The following is a 19,981-nucleotide window of genomic DNA, read 5'->3' on the forward strand; positions in this document are numbered from 1 at the left end:
GGAGTGGAGTGGAGTGGCGTTGAGTGGAATGGAGTCGAATGGAAGGGAATGGAATTGGATCGAGTGGAGTGGAGTGGAGTGGAATGGAGTGGAATGGAACGGAATGGAATGGAGTAGAGTGCAGAGGAGTGGAATGAAATAGAATGGAATGGTGAAATGAAATGTCAGTTGTTAATGTGCCACTGCACACCAGTCTGGGTGGCAGAGAGAGATCCCATCGAAAGAAACAATGGAATGGAATGTAGTGGATTGCAATGGAATGGAATGGAATGGAATGGAGTGGAGTGGAGTGGAGTGGAATGAAGTGGAATGGAATGGGATTGAATGGACTGGAATGCAGTGGAGTGGAGTGGAGAGGGGAGGAGTGGAGTGGAATTGGATGGCATGGAATGCAACAGAGGGGACTGAATTAGAGTGGAATTGGGTGGAATGGAGTAGAGTGGAGTGGAGTGGAGTGGAGTGGAATGGAATGGTATAGAATGGAACGGAATGGAAGGGAATGGAATGGTGAAATGACATGTGAGCTGAGATTGTGCCTCTGTACTGCAGCGTGTGTGACAGAGTGAGATCCTGTTGAAAGAAGGGAATGGAATGGAATGGAGTGGAATGGATTCGATTGGAATGGAAAGGAGTGGAATGGAATGGAATGCAGTGGATTCTAGTGGAGAGGACTGGAGTTAAATGGAGAAGAATGGAGTGGAATGGATGGGTAAGGAATGCAATGTAATGGAGTGCAGTGGAGAGAAGTGGAGTGGAGTGCAATGGAATGGAATGGAGTGGAATGGATGGAATGGATTAGAATGGAAAGGAGTGCAGTGGAGTGGAGCAGAATGGAATGGAGTGGAGTGGAATGGAGTGGAATGGAATGGAGTACAGTGAAGTGGAATGGAGTGGTGTGTAGTGGATTTGAGTGGAGTAGAATGGAATGGAATGGAAAGGAATGGCAACTGAGATTGTGCTACTGCACGCCAGACTGAGTGACAGAATAAGATACTCTCAAAAGACAGGAATGGAATGCAGTGGAATGCAATGGAGTGGAATGGTATGGAGTGGAAAGGAAAAGACTGGAGTGGAGTGGTGTGCAGGGGAGTGGAATGGAACGGAGAGGACTGGAGTGGATTGCAGTAAAATGGAATGGAATGGAATAGAACGGAGTGTGGTGAAATGGAGTGGAGTGGGGTGGAATGGTGCAGAATGGAGAGGAATGGAATGCAATGGAGTGGAATGGAGTGCAATTGAATGGAATGGAGTGGAGTGGAATGGAGTGGAGTATATTGGAGTGAAGTGCAATGAAAAGGAGCGGAGTGGAACGGAGAGGAATTTAGTCGAGTGTCATGGAATAGAATTGGAATAGAATGGAATAGATTGGAATAGAATGGAGTGGAATGTATTGGAGTGGAGTGGAATGGAGTGGAGAGGAATGGAGTGGAGTGTAATGGAATGGCATGGAATGGTGTAGAGTAAAATAGAATGTAGTGGAGTGGAATGGAATGGAATTTAGTAGAGTGGAATGGAATGGAATGGAAAGGAGTTTAACGGAGTGGAGTGGAGTGGATTGGAGAGGAGTGCAGTGGAATAGAATGGAATGGAGAGGACAGGATTAGATTGGAGTCGAGTGGAGTGGAATGGAGTTGAATGGAATTAAACAGAAGGGAGAGGAGAGGAATGGAGTAGAGTGGAATGGAATGGAATGGAATGGAGTGGAAGGGAATGGAATGGAAAGAAATTAAATGGAGTGGAGTGGAGTGGAATGGAGTGGAGTGGAGTGAAATGGAATTGAACGGAATGGAATGGAGTGGGTTGGAATGCAGTGGAGTGGAAGGGACTGCATTGGAGTGCAGTGGAGACCAACGGAATGTGGTGGAGTGGAGTGGAGTGGAATGGAAAAGAATAGAGTGAAATGGAGTGGAATGGAATGGGGTGGAGTGGAAAGTAGTGTAATGAAATCGAATGGAGTGGAGTGGAATGGAGTGGATAGGAATGGAGTGGAATGAAGGAAATGCAGTGGAATGGAGTGAAGTGGAATGGAATACAGTAGAATGGAATGGAATGGAATTGAGTGGAGTGGAAGGGAATGAAATGGAATCGAGTGGAGTGGAGGGGAATGTAATAGAATGGAGTGGAATGGAATGGATGGAACGGAGTGGAATGGAATGGAATGGCATGAAACGGAGGGGAGTGGAGTTGAATAGAGTGGAGCGGAGTGGAAAGGAGTGGAATTAAATGGAATGGAATGGAGTGGAGTGGAATGGAATAGAGTGGAATGGAATGGCATGGAGTGGAGTGGAGTGGAGTGGAATGGAGTAGAGTGGAATAGAATGGCATGGAGTGGAATGGAATGGAAGGGAATGGAATGGATTGGAGATGAGAGGAATGTAGTGCATGGAGTGGAATGGAATGGAATAGAATGGAGTGGAGTGCAATGCAGTAGAGGGCAATGGAGTAGGGTGGAGTGTGGTGGAATGGAATAGACTGGAGTTGAGTGGTGTGGAATGGAATCAACTGGTATGGAATGGAGTGGAGTGGAGTGCAACAGAGTGGAGAGTAATGGTGTGGAGTGGAATGAAATGGAATGGAGTGCAGTGCAACGGAGTGGAGTGGATTGGAGTGGAAAGGAGAGGAATGCAATGGAGTGGAGTTGAGTGGACAGGATTGGAGTGGAATGGAATGGAGTAGATTGGAATAGAGTGGAATGGAATGGAATGGTGTGAAGTTGTGTGCAGTTCATGGAATGAAATGAAACTGAATGGAATGGAGTGGAATGGCATGGATTAGAATGGAGGGGAATGAAGTTGAATAGAGTGGAGTGCAGTGGAATAGAGTGAAATGGACTGGAAAGTAGTGGAATGGAATGGAAAGTAATGGAATGGAATGGAATGCAGCAGAATGAACTGGAATGGAGTGGAATGAAATGGAGAGGTGGTGAATGCAATGGAATGCAGTGGAAAGGAAAGGAATGGCATGGAATGGAGGTGAGTGGAGTGTAACGGATTGGATAGGAATGGAAAGGAGTGGACTGCAACGGAATGGATTGGAGTGGAGAGGAATGGAGTGTAACGGAGTGGAATGGAGTAGAATGGAGTTGAGTGGAATGGAGTGGAATGGAATGGAACTGAGTAGAATGGAAAGGAATGGAGTGGAGTGGAGTGGAGTGGAATGGAATGGAATGGAATGGAGTGCAGTGGAATGGAGTGGAGAGGAGTGGAATTGGTTGGAATGGAATGGAGTGGAATGGAATGAAGTGGAGTAGACTTGAGTGGAATGGAATGTAGTGGAGTGGAATGGATTGGAATGGAATGGAGAGGAGTGGAATGCAGTGGAATGGAATGGAGAGGAGTTGAGTGGAGTGCAGTGGAATAGAATGAATTAGAGTTGAATGGAGTGGAGTGGAGTGGAGTGAAATGGAATTGAATGGAGTGGAGTGGAGCAGAGTGAAATGGAATTGAATGGAGTGGAGTGAAATGGATTTGACTGGAATGCAAGGGAATGTAGTGGAGTGGAATGGAGTGGAGTTGGATAGAGTAGGGTGGAGTGCAGTGGAGTGGAATGGAATGGAGTGCAATGCAGTGGCGTACAGTGGAGTGCAGTGGAATGAAACAGAATGGAATGGAATGGGATGGAGTGGAATGGTGTAGAGTGGAGTGGAATGCAGAGGAATAGAATGAACTGGAGTGGAATGGAGTGGAGAGCAGTGGAGTGGAGTGGAATTTAATGGAATGGAGTACAGTGGAATAGAGTGGAATGTAATGGAGCAGAGTGTAGTGTAGTGTAATGGAATGGAGTAGAGTGGAGTGGAATTGAGTGGACAGGAGTGCAATGGAATGCATTGGATTGGAGTGGAGTGGAGTGGAGTGAAATGGAATTGAATGAAGTAGAGTGAATGGATTTGAATGGAATGAAATGGAATGTAGTGGAGTGGAAATGGATGGTGTGCAATGGAGTACAGTGGAGTGGAGTGCAGTGGAGTGGAATGGAATGGAGTGGAGTGGAGTGGAATACAGTGGAATGAAATTGAATGGAATGGAATGGGATGGAGTGGAATGGTGTAGAGCAGAGTGGCATGCAGAGGAATAGAATGGATTCGAATGGAATGGAGTGTAGTGCAGGGGAGTGGAGTGGAGTTTAATGGAATGGAGTAGAGTGGAATGGAGTGGAATTGAATGGAGTGGATTGGAGTGTAGAGTAATGGAATGGAGTGGAGTTTAGTGGAAAGGAGTGGACATGAGTGGATTGGAACGGAATGGAGTGGAGTGGATTGGAGTGGAGTGCAATGGAGTAGAGTGGAATCCGGCGGAGTGGAATGCAATGGAGGGGAGTGGAGTGGAGTGAAGTGGAGTGAATGAAAGGGAATGGAATGGAACGGGAAGGAGTGAAATGGACTGGAGTCGGTTGGAATGCAGAGGAATGGAATAGAGAGGAATGGAATGGAGTGGAGTTCAGAGGAGTTGAGCGGAGTGCATTGCAACGAAAGGCATTAGAGTGGAACAGAGTGGAATTGAATGTTGTGGACTGTAATAGAACTGAGTGGAGTGGAGGGGAATGGAGTGGAATGGAGCGGAGTGGAAAGAGAGTAGCGGACAGGAATGGAGTGGAACGGAATGGAATGAAATGCAATGGAATGGAATAGAAAGAAATTAAATGGAATAGAATGGAATGGATAGGAGTGGAATAGACTGGAATGGAGTGGAATGGAATGGAATGGAGTGGAATGGATTGGAGTGGAGTGGAATGGATTGGAATATACTGGAATGGATTGTAATGGAATGCAATGGAATGGAATGGAATAGAGTGGAGTGGATAGGAGAGGAAAGAACTGGAATAGAGTGGAATTCAATGGAATACAGAGGAATGGAGTGGAATAGAATGGAGTAGAATGGAGTGGAGTGGAATGGAATGGGATGGAGTACAGTGGAATGGAATGAAGTGGAGTGGAGTTGAGTGGAGTGGACTTAAATGGAGTGGAGAGGAGTGGCATGTAATGGAGTGGAGCGGAATGGAGTTGAATTGTATGGAATGGAATGGAGTGGAGTGGAATGAAGTGTAGTGGAACGGAGTAGATTGGAATGGAAGGGAATGGAGTTGAGTGGAGTGGAATGGAGTGGATTAGAGTGGAATGCAGTGGAATGGAGTGGAATGCAATGGAATTTAAAGGAGTGGAGTGGAATGGAGAGGGGTGGAATGGAGTGGAGTGGAGTGCTTTGGAGTGGAATGGAATGGAGTGTAATGCAGTGGAGTGGTGTGGAATGAAATGGAATGGAATGGAATGGAATGGATTGGAGTGTAATGGAGTGGTGTGGAGTGGAATGGAGTGTAATGGAGTGGTGTGGAGTGGAATGGAGATTAATGGAATATAGTGGAATGGAATGGAATTTAGATTAGTGGTGTACAGTGGAGTGTAATGGAATGGAGAACAGTGGAATGGATAGGAATGGAATGGTGTGCAGTGGAGTATAATGGAATGGAATGGAGAGGAGTGAAGTGGAGTGAAATGGAATGGAGTGGAATGGAGGTGAATGGAGTGGAATGGAGGTGAATGGAGGGGAATGGAGTGAAGTGGAGTGGAATGGAGAGGATTAGACAGGAATGGAGTGGAATGGAATCAAGAGGAATAGAGTGGAGTGGAGTGGAATGGACTGGAATGCAGTGGAATGGAATGGAGTGGAGTGGAATTGAAAGGAATGGAATGGAATTTAGTGAAATGGATTGCAAAGGAGTGGAATGGCATTTCATGGAGTGGAGTGGATTGGAAGGAGAGGAAGGGAATGGAATGGAATGGAATGGAGTGGAGTGGAGCCAAAAGCAGTGGAGTACAGCGGCATGGAGTTGAATGGAATGGAGTGGAGAGCAATGGAATGGAGTGGAATGCAGTGGAGTGGAATGGAATGGAATGTAGTGGAATGGAATAGAATGACGTGGTGTGGAGTGGAATGCAGTGCAGTGGAACGGAATGGAATGGAATTTAGTGGAATGGAATGGATTGGAGTGGAAAGGAGTAGAGTGGAGTGCAGTGGAGTGGAAGGGAGTGGAGTGGAGTGGGGTGGAAAGAAATGGAATGGAATGGAATGGGCTAGATTGGCATGCAGTTTAGTAGAATGGAGTGTAGTGGAATGGAGTCGAGTGGAGTGACGTGAAATGCAATGGAATGGAATGGGATGGAGTGGAATAGAGTGGTGTGGTTTGGAATGCTGAGGAATAGAATGGAGTGGAATGCAATGGAGTGGAGTGGGGTGGAGTTTAGCAGAGTGGAGTGGAATGGAGTGCAATGGAATGGAGAGGAATGGTGTGGAGTGGAATGACATGGAATGAAAAGAGGTGGAATGGAGTGGAATGGAATGGAATGGAATGGAGTTGAAGGGATTGGAATGGAGAAGAGTGTAGTGGAATGGAATGGAATGGAGTGGAAGGGAATGGAATGGAATGGAATAGAATGGAGTCGATTAGAGTGAAATGGACTGGAATGGAGTGGAATGGAACGGAATGGAGTGGAATGAAAAGGAATGGACTAGATTGGAATGGAATGGCATGGAATGGAGTGAAGAGGAGAGGAGTGGAGTGGAGTGGAAAGGAGTGGAAAGGAATGAAATGAAAAGGAGTGGAGTGGAGTTGTATGGAGAGTAAAGTAATGGAATGGAGAGGAGTGGAGTGGAGTGGAATGGAATGGAGTGGAGTGTAGTGGAATGCAATGGAGAGGAGTGGAATGGAGTGGAGTGGAGTAAAATGGATTGGAATGGAGGGTAGTGTAATGGGCGGGAATGGAGTGGAATGGAGTGGAATGGAATGGAGTGGAATTAAATTTAATGGAGTGAAGTGGAGTGTACTGGAGTGGAATAGATGGAAGGGATTCATTTGGATTGACATGGAGTGGAGTGGATTGGAATGGAAAGGAATGGAGCGGAATGGAATGGAGTGGAGAGGAATGGGGTGCAATGTAATGGAGTGATGTCGAGTGGAATGACATAGAATGGAGAGGAGTGGAATGGTGTGGAATGGAATAGAGTGTGGTGGAGGGGAGTAGAGTGGAGTGGAATGGTGTGGAATGGAATAGAGTGTGGTGGAGGGGAGTAGAGTGGAGTGGAATGGAATGTAGTGGAGGGTAATGGATTGGAATGGAGTGGAATGAAGTGGAGTGGAATGTAATGGAGTGGAGAGGAATGGAATGCAACGGAATGTTGGGGAGTGGAGTGGAAAGGAGTGTAGTGGAGTGGAATGGAGTGTAGTGGAATAGAATGGAATGGAATGGAGTGAAGTGGAGTGGAATGTACTGGAGTGGAGAAGAATGGAGTTGAGTGGAACGGAATTGATGGAGTGGAGTGGAATGGAGTGGGGCGGAATGGAGTAGAGTAGAATGGAATGGAATGGAATGGAGTGGAATGGCATGGAAAGGAATGGAGTACAGTGGAGTGGAATGGAGTGGGTTGGAGTGGAATTGAGTTGAGAGGAGTGGAATGGAATGGAATGGAATGGGGTGGAGTGGAACGCACTGGAGTGGAATGGAGTGCATTGGAGTGGAATGGAATGGATTTGAGAGGACAGGAGTGGAGCGGAATGGAATGAAATGGATTGGAGTGTAATGGAGTGGAGTGTAATGGAGAGGAACGGATTGGAGCGGAATTGAATGGAAAGGAATGGAGTGGAATGGAATGGAAATGAGTGGAGTGGAATAGTGTTCAATGGAATGGAGAGGAGTGGTGTCGACTGGAATGACATGGAATAGAGAGGAGTGGAATGGAGTGGAATGGAACGGAGTGGAATGGACATGAGGGTGTGGATTGGAGGAGAGTGCAGTGGAATGGAATGGAACAGAATGTAGTGTAGTGGAATGGAATGGAGTGGAGTAGAATGGAATGCAATGGAATGTTGGGGAATGGAGTGGACAGTATTGGAGTGGAGTGGAATGGAGTGGAGTGGAATGGAATGGAATGGAATGGAAAGCAGTGCAGTGGAATGGAATGGAGTGGAGTGGAGTGGAATGTAGTGTAGTGGAGAGGAATGCAGTTGAATGGAACGGAATGGAATGGAGTGGAGAGGAATGGAGTGGAGTGGAATGGAGCAGACTGGAATGGAATGGATTGTATTGGAATGGCAAGGAATGGAATGGAGTGGAGTGTAGTGGAATGGACAGGGTTGGAGTGGAATGGAGCTGAGTGGGGTGGAGTGGAATGGAATGGAATGCAGTGCAGTGGAATGCAGTGGAGTGGAATGGAGTACATTGGAGTGGAATGTAATGGAGTGGAGTGGAGTGGAGTGGAGTGGAGTGGAATGGAATGGAATGAAATGGATGGGAGTGTAATGGAGTAGTTTGGAGTGGAATGGAGAGGAATGGAATGGAGTGGAATGGAATGTAGTTGACAGGAGTGGTGTATAGTGCAGTGGAATGGAACGGAGTACTGTGGAATGGAATGGAGTGGAGTGGAATGGAGTGAAAATGAATGGAGCGGAATGGTGGCAAATGGAGTGGAATGGAATGAAGTGGAGTGAAATGGAGAGGAATGTACTGGAATGGAATGGAATGATATGGAGTGGAATGGAGTGGAATGGAATGGAATGAAATGGAGGGTAATGGAGTGAAATGGAATGAAGTGGAGTGTAATGGATTGGAATGGAAGGGAATGGAATGGAATAGAATGGAATGGAGTGGAATGGAATGGAATGAAAAGGAATGGATTGGAAAGGAATGGAATGGCATGAAATGGAGTGGAGTGGAGTGGAATTGAGTTTAGTGGATTACAAAAGAGTGGAATGGAATATAATGTAAAGGAATGGAAAAGAGTGGAGTGGAGTGGAATGCAGTGGAATGGAGTGGAATTGAATTGAATGCAATGCAATGGAATGGAGTGGAGTGGAATGGGGTGGAGTGGAATGGAGTGTAGTGGAATGGAATGGAATGGAGTGGAATGGAATGGAACGGAGTAGAATGTTGTAGAATGGAGTGGATTCGAGTGGAATGGAATGGAGTGGAGTGGAATGGAATGGAATGGAATGGAATGGAACGGATTGGAGGGTAATAGAGTGGAGTGGAAAGGATTGGAGTGGAGTGGAAAGGATTGGAGTGGAGTGGAAAGGATTGGAGTGGAGTGGAAACGAATGGAATGTAGTGGAGTGGAATGAAGTGTAGTGGAGTGGAATGGAGAGGAATGGTGTTGAGTGGAATGGAATACAGTGAGGTGGAGGAGAGTAGAGTGGAGTGGAAGGAATGTAGTGGAGGGGAACGGATTGGAAAGGAATGGAATGGAATGAACTGGATTGCACTAGAATGGAATGGAAGGGAGTGTAGTGGAGTTGACAGCAATGGAGTGGAATGGGGTGGAATGGAGTGGAGTTGACAGGCGTGGAATGGAATGGAATGGATTGGAGTGCAGTGGTATGGAATGGAGTGGAGTGGCATGGAGAGGAGTGGAGTGGGAAGGGGTCCAATGGAATGGAGGGGAGTGAAGTGTAGTGGAGTAGAGTGTAGTGGAATGGAATGGAGTGGAGTGGAATGGATTGGAATGGAATGGAGTGGAGTGCAGTGGAATGGAATGGGGTTGAGTGTAGTGGAGTGGAATGCAATGGGGTAGTGTGGAATGCAGTGGAATGGAATAGTATGGAGTGGAGTGGAGTGAAATGGAATTGAATGGAGTGGTGTGGAATGAATTTCAATGAAATGGAATGGAATGTATTGGAGTCGAAGGGAGTGGCGTGCAATGGAGTAGTGTGGAGTGCAATGGAATGGAATGGAATGGAATGTAGTGGAGTGGAGTGGAGTGGAATTAAATGGAATGGAATGGAATTGGGTGTAGTGGAATGGAGTGTAGTGGAATGGAGTGGATTTGAGTGCAGTGGAGTCTAATGGAATGGAGTGGACAGTAGTGAAGTGAAGTGAAGTCGAATGAAATGGCATGGAATGGAAAGGGATGGAGTGGATTGGAGTGGAGTGGATTGGAATGCAGAGGAATAGAATGGATTAGAATGGAATGGAGTGGGGTGGAGCGGACTGGAATGGAAAGGAATACGGTAGGGTTGAATGGAGTGGAATGCAATGGAGTGGAGTGGAGTGGACGGTAATCAAACGGAGTTGAGTGGAGGGGAATGGAGTGGAATGGAGTGGAGTGGAGTGGAAAGGATTGTAGTAGAGTGGAAAGGAGTGGAACGGATTGAAATGGAGTGGAACGGAATGGAATGGAACGGAATGGAATGATATGGAGTGGATTGGAGTGGAATGACTGGAATGGAGTCGAAAGGAAAGCAATGGACTGGAATGAAAACGAATGGATTTGAATGGAATGGAATGGCATGGAGTGGAGTGGAGTGGAGTGGAATGGAGTGGAGTGGAGCAGAAAGGATTGGAATGGAATTGAATGGAATTGAATGGAATGGAGTGGAGTATAGTGGAATGGAGTGGAATGGATTGGACTGGAGTAGAGAGGAATGGAATGGAATGGAGTGGAGTGGAGTGTAATGGAGTGGAGTCGAATGGACTGGAGTTGAGTAGAAAGTAATGCAATGGAGTGGACTGGAATGCAGTAGAGTGGAGTGGAATGGAGTGGAGTAGAGTGGAATGCAATGGAGTGGAGTGGAATGGATTGGAATGGAATGGATTGGAGTGGAGTGGAATGAAGTGGAATGGAATCGAATGTAATTAAATGGAATGGAGTGGAGTGGAGTGGAGATGCATGAAATGGAGTGGAGTTGAATGGATTGGAATGAAATGATGTGGAGTGCACTGGAATAGAATGGAATGGAGTTGAGTGGAGAGGACTTTGGTGGAGAGTAGTGTAATGGAATGCAGTGCAGTGGAATGCAATGGAATGGAGTGGAGTGGAATGGATTGGAATGGAATGGAGTGTAGTGGAGTGGAGTGGAGTGGAATTGAGTGGAGTGGACTGAAATGAAGTGAAGTGGAATAGAATGGAGAGGAATGGAATGGAACATAATGGAATGGAGAGGAGTGCAGTGGTTTGAAGTGGAATGGATTCGAATGGAGGGGAGTCGAATGGCATGGAGTGGAGTGGAGTGGAGTGGAATGCAGTGGAGAGGAGTGGAATGGAATTCAATGCAGTGGAGTAGAATGGAGTTGAATGGAATGGATTGTAATCGAATGGAATGGAGTGCACTGGATTTGAATGGAATTGAGTGGATAGGAGTGGACTGGAATGGAATGGAATGGATTGAAATGGAGTGGAGTGGAATGGAATGGAATGGACTGGAATGGAGTGGAGTGGAGTAGAATGGAGTGAAGTGGAATGGAGTGGTGTGGAGTTGAATGGAATTTAATGGAATGGAGTGGAGTGGAATGGAGTGGAATGGAGTGGAATGGAATGGAGTGGAATTCAGTGGAATGGAGTGCAGTGAAGTGGAGTGGAATGGAATGGGGTGGAGTGGAATGGATTCGAATTGAATGGAGTGGAATAGACTGTATTGGATTGGAATGGAGTGGAGTGGAATGGATTGGAATGGAATGGAATGGAATGGAATTTAGTGGAGTGGAATGAAGTGTGATGGAATGGAGTGGAATAGAGTGGAGTGGATTGTAGTGGAGTGGATTGTAGTGGAGTGGAGTGCAGTGGAAGGGAATGGAATGGAATCAAATGGAGTGAAATAGAATGGAATGTAGTTGAGTGGAATGGACTGGAAAGGAGTGAAGTGGAAGGAATGGAGCGCAATGGAACGGAATGGAATGAAATGGAGTGGAGTGGATTGGAATGGAGTGGAATAGAGTGGAATGGAGTGAACTGCAGTGGAATGCAATGGAGTGAAATGGAATGGAATGGAACGGAGTGGAGTGAAGAGGAATGGAGTGGAGTGGAGGGGAATAGAGTTGAATGGAATGGAAAAGAATGGAGTGGAGTGGAATGGAATGGAATGGAATGGAATGGAATGGAAAGCAGTGGAATGGAATGGAATCGAAAGGAATGGAATGGAGTAGGGTGGAGTGGAGTGGAGCAGAGTGCAGTGGAGTTGAATGGAGTGCAGTGGAATGGAATGGAATGGAATAGAATGCAATGATGTGGAGTGGAGTACAATGGAGTGGAATGTAATGCAATGGAGTGGACTGAATGGGAGTGGAATTAAATGGAATGGAACAGAATGGTATGGAGTGCAATGCAGTGGCGTGGATTGGAATGAAGACAAAAGGAATGGAATGGAACGGAGTGGAGTGGAGTGGAATGGAATGGAATGGAGTAGATTGGAGTGGAGTGGACAGGAGTGGAATGGAATAGAGTGGATTGTAGTGGAATGGAGTGTAAAGAAATAGGGAGGTATTACATGGAATGGAGTGGAGAAGAGTGGAATCGAGTGGAATGGATTGGAATGGAATGGAGTGGAGTGCAGTGGAATGGAATGGAATGGAATGGTGGGGAGTGCAGTGGAGTTTACTAGAAAGCAGTGGAATGGAGTGGAATGGAGTGGAGTGGAAGGGAGTGAAATGGACTGGAAAGTAAAGGAGTGGAGTGGAATGAAATGGAATGGAGAGGAGTGGAGTGGAGTGGAATGGAGTAGAGTTTAGCGGAATGGAGTGGAGTGGATTGGAATTGATTGGAATGGAATTGAATCTAGTGCAGAAGAATGGAGTGGAATGCTGTGGCATGGAGTGGAGTGGACTGGAATGGAGTGGAATTGATTGGAATGAAGTGGAATGGAGTGAAATGGAATGGAATGGAATGAACTGGAATGGAGTGGATTGAAGTGGAATGGAGTTGAGCGTGGTGGAATGGAATGGAAAGGAATGGAGTGGAGTGGAGTGGAATGGAGTGCATTTGAATGGAATGGAATGGATTGGTGTGGAATGAAGTGTAGTGAAGGGAAATGCATTGGAATGGAATGGAGTGAAATTAAATGGAATGGAGTACAGTGGAGTGGAATGGTATGGAGTGGAGTGGAATGGATTGGAATAGAGTCGGTTTGAATGGGATATAGTGAAATGGAGTGAAATGGAGTGGAATGGAATGGAGTGGAATGTAATGTAATGTAATGGAATGGAATGGAATAGAGTAGAGTGGAATGGAATGAAGTGGGGAGACAGGAGTGGAGTGGAGAGGAGTGGAAAGGAATGGACGGCATTGGAAAGGAATGGACAGGAGTGGAGAGGAATGCAATGGAATGGATTGGAATGGAATGGAATGAAATGTAGTGGAATGGAATGGAGTGAAGTGGAATGGAGTGCAATGGAATGGATTGGAGTGTAGCGGATCGGAATGCAAAGGAATGGAGTGGAATGGAATGTAATGGAATTGATTGGAGTGGAGTGGAGTTTGGTGGAGTACAGAGGAATGGAGTGGAATGTATTGGAGTGGTGTGGAATGGAAAGGATTGGAGTGGAATAGAATGGAGTTGAGAGAAGTGGAGTGCAAAGGAGTGGAGTGGTCTGCAATGGAGTGGAGTGGAATGGAAAGGAATGGAATGGATTGGAATGAAGTGGAGTGGAATGGAATGGAATGGATAGGAATGGAGTGGACTGGAGTGAAATGGAGTAGAGTGGAATGGAATGGAATGGAGTGGATTGGAATTGAATGGAATGGAATGACGCTGAGTGGAGTGGAATGGAGTGGATTGGAAGGCAGCAGAGTGGAGTGGAATCGAATGGAATTGAATGGAGTGGAATTGAATGGAGTGGAATAGAATGGAGTTAAATGGAGTGGAATGGAGTGGAGAGGAGAGGATTGGAGTGGAGACGACTGGAATGGAGCGGAATTGAATGGAATCTAATGGAAAGGAGTGGAGTGGAATGGAATGGAGTGGAGTGGAATGGAATGGAGTGGAATTAAATGGAATGGAATGGAGTGGAGTGGAATGGAACGGAGTGTAGTGGAGTGGAATGGAGAGGAGCAGAATGGAGTGGAATGGAATGGAGTAGAATGGCTTGGAGGGGTATGCAGTGGAAAGGTATGGAATGGAATGGAATGGAATAGAATGGAATGGAATGGAGTGGGGTGGTTAGCAGTGGAGTGGAAAGGAGTGGAGTGGATTGGAAGGGAATGGATTGGAGTGGAGTAGAGTGGAATGGAATGGAATGGAGTGGAGTGGAATGGAATGGAATGGAGTGGAGTGGAATGGCAAGGATTGTAGTGGAGTGGAATGGAGTGGAGCTGAACGGAGGGTAATGGAATGGAGTGGAGTGGAGTGTAGCGGAATGGGATTGAATGTAGTGGAGTGGAATGGAGTGGAATGTAATGCAGTGGAATGGAATGGCAACGAGTGGAATGTAATGGAGTTGAATTGAGTAGAGTGGAGTGGAATGAAGTGGAGTTGACTGGAATGGAGTGGAGTGGAATGGAGTGGAATGGAAGGGAAAGGTGGAATGGAGTGGAATGGAAGGGAAAGGAATGGAGTGGAATGGAAAGGAATGGAAAGGAGTGGAGTGGAATGGAGTGAACTGGAATGGAATGGAGTGGAGAGGAATGGAAAGAAGTTTAGTGGAATGGACTGGAATGGATTGGAATGGAGTGGAGTGGAGAGGAATCGAATGGAATGGAAGGTAGCAGAGTGGAATGGAATGTAGTAGAGTGAAATGGAATGGAACTGAGTGGAGTGGAATGGAAAGGAATGGAATGGAGCTGAGTGGAGTGGAAAGGAGTGGAGTGGAATGCAGTGGAGTGGAATGAAGTGGAAACGAAAGGAGTGGAGTCCAGTGGAATGGAATGTAATGGAGTGGAGTGAAACGGACTTTAGTGGAGTGGAATGTTGTGGAAGGGAATAGAGTGGAATTAAACGGAATGAAGTGGAGTAGGTGGAGTAGAATGAATGGAGTATTGTGGAATGAATTGGAATCAAATGTAGTGGAATGAATTGGAATCCAATGTAGTGGAATGCAGTGGAACGGATTGGAATGGAGTTGAGTGGAGTGGAGTGGACTGGAATGGAGTGGAATGGACTTGAATGGAGTGGAGTGGAATCTAGTGGGATGGAACGGAATGGAAAGGAATGGAGTGGAGTGGAGTGGAATGGAGAGGAATAAATTGTAATGGAGTGGAGTGGAGTTTAATGGAATAGAATACAATGGAGTGCAATGCTGTGTAATGGACTGGAGTGGAATGGAGTGGAGTGGAGTGGACTGGAATAGACTGGAGTGGAGTTGAGTGCATTGGAATGGAATGGAATGGAATGGAATGGAGTGGAGTGTAATGGAATGGAGTGGAGTGGAATGGAATGGAGTAGAGTGCAATGGAATGTATTGGAGTGGCGTGGAGTGGAATGAAATGGAGAGGAGTATAGTGGAGTGGAATTGAAAGGTATGGAATGGAATGCAGAGTGGTGGAATGGAGAAGAGTGGGGTGGATATGTGTGGAATGGTATGGAATTGAATAGAATGGAGTGGAGTGGCATGGAGTTGAGTGGAGAGGAATGGAGTAGAATGGAATGGAACGGAGTGGTATGGTATGGAACGGAATAGAGTAGAGTTGAATGGAGTGTGATGGAATGGAGAGGAATGGAGTGGAGAGGTGTGCAGTGGAGTGCAGTGGAATGGAATGCAATGGAGTGGAGTGGAGAAGAATGGAGTGGAGTTGACTGGAATGTAGTGAAGTGGAAGGAATGGAGTGGAATTGAATGGAATGGAATGCAATATAGTGGAATGGAGTCGGATGGAGTGGAGTTGAGTCGAATGGAGTGGAATGGAGTGGAATGGTATGGATTGAGATGGAATGGAATGAAACTGAGTGGAGTGGAGTGGCATGGAGTAGAGTGGAGTGGAATAGAGTTGAAATGAAAGCAGTGGAATGGAGTGGAGTAGAGTGGAGTGGAATAGAGTTGAAATGAAAGCAATGGAATGGAGTGGAGTGGAAAGGATTAGAGTGGAATGGAAAGGAATGCAGTCGAATGGAGTGGAATGGAGAGGAATGAAGAGGAATGGAATGGAATGGAATGCAATGGACTGCAATGGAGTGGAATGGAGTGCAGTGGAGTGGAATGGAGTGGAGTGGAATTGAGAGGAATTGAATTGAAAGGAGTGGAAAGGAAAGGAATAGAGTGGAATGGAGTGCAGTGGAATAGAGTGCAGTGGAGTGCATGGGAGAAGAATGGAATGGAATGGATTGGAGTGGATTGGAGTGGAATCAAATGGAATGGGATGGAGTGGGGTGGAGTGGAGTGGAGTGGAAAATAGAGGAATGGAATGGAGTGGAATAAAATGTAGTGGAGTTGAGTGAATTGTAGTGGAATGGAATGGAATGAAATGAAGTACAGTGGAGTGGAGTGGAATGGAGTAGAAAGGAATGGAATGGAGTGGAGTGGAATGGAGTGGAGTGGAGTGGAATGGAGTGGAATGAAATGGGGTAGGATTAAATGGAATGGAGTGGAGAGGAATGGATTGGAATGGAATGGAGTGGAGTGCAGTGGAAATGAATGGAATGGCGGGGAGAGAAGTGGACGGGAAAGCAGTGGAATAGAGGTGAAAGGAGTTGAATAGAGTGGAGTGGAATGGAGTGGAATGGTATGGAATGGAATACAGTAGAGTGGAATGGAACGGAGTGTAGTTGAGTGGAGTGCAGTGGAGATTAGTGGAATGGAATGGAGTGGATCAGAAAGCATTGGAATGGAATGGAGTGGAGTACAGAGAAATAGAATGGAATGGAAGGGAGTGGAGTGGACTGGAGTGGACTGGATTGGAGTGGAATGAAGTGGAATGGAGTGGAGAAGAATAGAATGGAATGGAAGGGAATGAAGTATAGTGGAGTGGAGTGAAGAGTAATGGATTTGAGCAGAATGGAATGGAATGAAATGGAGTGGAGTGGAATGGAGTTGTGTGGAGTGGAATTGAGAGGAATGGAATGGAGTGGAATTAAATGGAATGGAGTGGATTAGAGTGGAATGAAGTGTAATGGAATGAGTGGAGTGGAATGTATTGGAAAGGACTGGAATAGAATGGAGTTGAATGAAATGGAGTGGAATGGAGGGGAGGGAAATGAAGTGGAATGGAATGCAATGGAAAGGAATGGAGTACAGCGGAATGGAATGGAGTCGGATGGAGAGAAGTGGAGTGAACAGGAGTGGAAAGCAGTGGAGTGGATTGGAATGGAATGGAGTAGAGTGGAGTAGAATGGAATGGAATGGAGTAGAGTGGAGTAGAATGGAATGGAATGGAGTAGAGTGGAGTAGAATGGAATGGAATAGTGTGCAATGCAATGGAATAGAATGCCATGGAATGGAATGGAGTGGAGTGAAATGGAGTGCAATGAAATGGAGTGGAGTGGAGTGGAGCAGAATGGAATGGAATGGATTGGAGTGTAATGGAGTGGAATGGAATATAGTGGAATTGAGTGGAATGTAGTGGAGTGGGGTGGAGTGCAGTGGAATGGAATGAAAGAGAATGGAGTGAAGGGTAAAGTAATGGAGTGGAGACTAATGGAATGCAGTGGAAAGGAAAGTAATGGAAAGGAGTGGAGTTCAGTGGAGTGGAGTGGAATAGATTAGAGTGGAATGGAATGGAATGGAGTGTAATGGAATGGAATGGAATGGAATAGAGTGAAGTGGAGTGGCCTGGAATTGAGTGGAATGGATTGGAATGAAGTGGAGAGGAGTGGACTGGAATGGAATGCAGTGAAGTGGACTGTTGAGGAATTGAGTGGAATGGATTGGAATGAAGTGGAGTGGAGTGTAATGGAATGGAATGGAGTGGTACAGAGTGGAGGAGAATGGAGTAGAGTGGAATGGAAAGGAATGGAGTGGATTGGAATTGAATGGAATTGATTGGAATGAATTGGAGTGGAGTGGAATGGAACGGAAGAGAATGGAGCAGAGTGGTGTGGAAAGGAGTAGAGTGGAATGGAATGGAATGGAATGGAGTGGCGTTTAATTGAATGGAATAGAATGGAGCAGAGTGGAGTGGAATGCAGTGGAGAGGAATGCAGTGGAGTGTAGTGCAATAATATGTAATGGAGTGCAGTGGAATGGAGTGAAAGGGAATGGAGTGGAGTGGAGTGGTCTGGAATGGAGTGGAGTGGAATGAGTTGAGTGAAACGGAATGGAATGGAACAAAGCGGAGTGAAGTGGATTGGAATGGAGTGGAGTGGAACAGAGTTGAATGGAAAGAAATAGAATGGAGGGGAGTGGAACGGAGTGGAGTGGAATGGAGTAAAGTGGAATGGTGTGAAGTGGAGTGGAATGGAGAGGAGTGGAATGGAATGGAATGGAATGGAGGGGAGTGGAGTGGAATTAAATGGTAGGGAATGGAATGGTATGGAGTGGAATGGAATGGAGTAGAGTGGAATGGAGAGGACTTGAATGGAGTAGAATGAAATGGAATGGAGTGGAATCGAGTGGTGTGGAGTGGAATGAAATGGAATGGAGTGGAGTGGAGTGGAGTGGAATGGATTGGAGTGGAATGCATTGGAATGGAGTTTAGTCGAATGGAGGGGAGTGGAGTGGAATGTAATGGAGTTGTATTAAATGGAAAGGAAAGGAGTGGAGTAGAATGCAACGGAGTGGACCGGAATGGACTGGAAAGTATTGGAGTAGAGTGTAGTGGAATGGAATGGAGTGGAATGGAGTGGAATGGAATTCAGTGGAACGAAGTGGAATGGTGTGGAATGGAATGCAGTGGAATGAAATGGCATGGAATGGAGAAGAGTGGAATGCAATGGAGTGGAGTGGAATGGAGTGTAATGGATTGGATTGGAGTGGAATGGAGTGACTGGAGAGGAAAGGAGTTGACTGGAATGGAATGGAATGGAATGGAGTGGAGTGGAATGGAATCAAATGGAATGGAGTGGAATTGAGAGGAGTGGAGTGGAGTGGAGTGGAGTGGAATGGAGTGGAGTGGAGTGGAATGGAGTGGAGTGGAGTGGAATGGTGTGGAATGGAGTGGAATGAAGTTGAATGGAATGGAATGGATTGGGGTGGAAAGGAATGGAATGGAATGGAGTGGAATTGAGTGGAGTGTAGTGGAATGGAGTGTAGTGGAATGGAATGGTGTGGAATGAATTGTAATAGAGTGGAATGGAGTGGAAAGCAGTGCAGTGGAGTGGAATGGAATGGAGTGGAGAGGAATGGAATGGAATAGCATGGAATGGAATGGAGTGGATTCTAACGCAGTGAAGTGGAATAGAGTGGAGTGCAGTGGAGGACAATGGAATGGAGTGGAGTGGAGTTAAGTGGAGTAGAGTGGAATGAAATGGAATGGAATGCAACATCGTGCAGTAGAATTGAGTGGAGTGGAGTGGAATGGAATGGAATGGAAAGCAGTGGTATGTAATGGAATGGATTGGAGTGGAGAGGAATGTACTGGAATGGTATGGAGTGGAATGGAATGGTGGGGATTGGAGTGCAATGGAATGGAGTAAAATGGAATAGAATGTAAGGGAATCGAGTGCAGTGCAGTAGAATGGAATGGAGTGCGGTGGAATAGAATGGAGTGGATTGGAATAGAATGGAAAGGAATGGAATATATTGGAGTGGAATGGATTGGAATGGAATTGAGTGGAGTGCAGTGGAAGGGAGTGGATTGGAGTGAAGTGGACTGGAATGGACTGGAATTGAATGGAATGGAATGGAATAAAGTGGAGTAGAATGGAGTGGATTCGAGTAGAATGGAGTGGAATGCAATGGAACGGAATGGATTGGAGTGGAGTGTTGTGTAGTGGAGTAGAATGGAATGGAATGGAATGGTGTGGACTGGAATTTAGTGGAAAGGAATGGAGTGGAATGGAGTGGAATGAAATGCACCGCAGTAGAGTGGAAGTAATTGGAATTGACTGGAATGAAGTGGAACGGAATGGAATGGAGTGGAAAGGATTGGAATGGAGTGGAGTTGAATGGAGTGGAGTGGAATGGATTGGACTGGAGTGGAGTGGAATGGAATGGAATGGAAAGCAATGGAGTGGAATGGAATTTATTGGAGAGGAATGGAGTGGAATGGAACGTAATGTAGTGGAGAGGAGTGGAATTGAATGGAGTAGAATGGAGTGGAATGGAGTGGAATGCAAAGGAGTGGAATGGAGTGGATTGGAGTGGAATGGAGCGGAGTGCTGTGGAATGGAATGGAAAGGAATGGAGTGGAGTGGAATGG

Source organism: Pongo pygmaeus, chromosome 14 (assembly GCF_028885625.2).
Source record: "Pongo pygmaeus isolate AG05252 chromosome 14, NHGRI_mPonPyg2-v2.0_pri, whole genome shotgun sequence".
NCBI classification, from domain to species: Eukaryota; Metazoa; Chordata; class Mammalia; order Primates; family Hominidae; genus Pongo; species Pongo pygmaeus.